Genomic DNA, 2,071 nt, shown 5'->3' with positions numbered 1-2,071 from the left:
TTCTAAGTATTTTTTCTTAATTTCTTCTCAATCTATTGAGATAACTGAACTTCCAATTATTTTTCCTTATTATTTGTTTCTACATCTATTGAGAGATAAGTGAACTTCCAAGTATTTTTTCTTAATTTCTTCTCAATCTATTGAGATAACTGAACTTCCAATTATTTTTCCTTATTATTTGTTTCTACATCTATTGAGAGATAAGTGAACTTCCAAGTATTTTTTCTTAATTTCTTCTCAATCTATTGAGATAATTGAACTTCCAAGTATTTTTTCTTAATTTCTTCTCCAGCTATTGAGATAACTGAACCACGAAGTATTTTTCTCTTACTTTTTTCCATTTATTGAGAGATAAGTGAACTTCCAAGTATTTTTTCTCCATCTATCGTGAGATAAATGAACTTACAAGTATTTTTTCTTATCATTTGTTTCTCCATCTATTGAGAGATAACTGAACTTACAAGTATTTTCCCTTATTATTTTTCTCCATATCTTGAGATATAACTGAACTTACAAGTATTTTTTCTTAATTTTTTCTCTATCTATTCAGAGATAACTGAACTTAAAGTAATTTTTCGCCACCTATTGAGAGATAATTGAACTTCCAAGCATTTTGTCTTAATTGTTTTCTCCATCTAATGAGAGATAACAGAAATTTCAAATATTTTTCCTTATTATTTGTTTCTCTACCCGTGAGAGAAACTGAACTTCCAATTATTTTTTCTTAATTGAAGTTCAGTTATCTCTCAATAGATGGAGAAAATATATTTGGAAATACAGTTATCCCTCAATGGATGGAGAAAAAATTAAGAAAACATACTTGGAAGTTCAGTTATATCTCAATAAATTAAAAAAATTAAGAAAAAATACTTAGATATTTTGTTATCTCTCAATAGATGGAGAAAAGAAATTAAGAAAAAATACTTGGAATTTCAGTTATCTCTCAATAGATGGAGAAACTATTAAGAAACAAATACGTGGAAGTTCAGTTATCTCTCAACAGATGGAGAAAATAAGTATTTTTTCTTAATTTTTTCTCAACCTATTGAGAGATAACTAAATATTCAAGTACTTTTCCTTATTATTTGTTTTTCCATCTTTCAATAGATAGCTGATCTTCGAAGTATTTTTTTAATTTTTCCTACATCTATTGAAAGATAACTGAACTTCCATATATTTTTCTCCATCTATTGAGAGATAACGTAACTTTCAAGTATTTTTCTTATTATTTGTTTCTCCATCTATTCAGAGATAAGTGAACTTCCAAGTATTTTTTCTCCTTCTATTGAGAGATAAGTGAACTTCCAAGTATTTTTTCTCCATCTCTTGAGAAATAGCTGACCTTACAAGTAGTTTTTCTTAATTTTTTGCTCAATCTATTGAGAGGTAACTGAACTTCCAAGTATTTTTTCTTAATTTTTCTCCATCTATTCAGAAATAATTGAACTTCCAAGTACTTTTCCTTATTATTTGTTTCTCCATCTATTGAGAGACAACTGACTTCAAAATATTTTTTCTTAACTTTTTCTCAACCTATTGAGATATAACTGAACTTCTAAGTATTTTTTTCTTAATTTTTTCTCAACCTATTGAGATATAACTGAACTTCCAAGTATTGTTGTCTTAATTTTTTCTCAATATATTGAGAGATCACCAAAATTCCAAGTATCTTTTCTACATGTATTGAGAAATAACTGAACTTCAGTGTATATTTTCTTAACTTTTTGCTCCATCTATTGAGATATAACTGAACTTCCAAAGATTTTTTCTTAATTGTTTCTCTCCATCTATTGAGAGAAAAATGAAGTTCCAAGTATTTTTCTCTCCATCTATTGAGAGATAACTGAACTTACAAGTATTTTCCTTATTATTTGTTTCTCCATCTATTGAGAGACAACTGACTTCAAAATATTTTTTCTTAATTTTTTCTCAACCTATTGAGATATAACTGAACTTCTAAGTAGTTTTTCTTAATTTTTTCTCAATATATTGAGATATAACTGAACTTCTAAGTATTTTTTCTTAATTTTTTCTCAATATATTGAGAGATCACCGAACTTCCAAGTATCTT

The sequence above is a fragment of the Limulus polyphemus genome, unplaced genomic scaffold (assembly GCF_000517525.1).
Source record: "Limulus polyphemus unplaced genomic scaffold, Limulus_polyphemus-2.1.2 Scaffold3405, whole genome shotgun sequence".
NCBI classification, from domain to species: Eukaryota; Metazoa; Arthropoda; class Merostomata; order Xiphosura; family Limulidae; genus Limulus; species Limulus polyphemus.
This window is presented reverse-complemented; position numbering follows the sequence as displayed.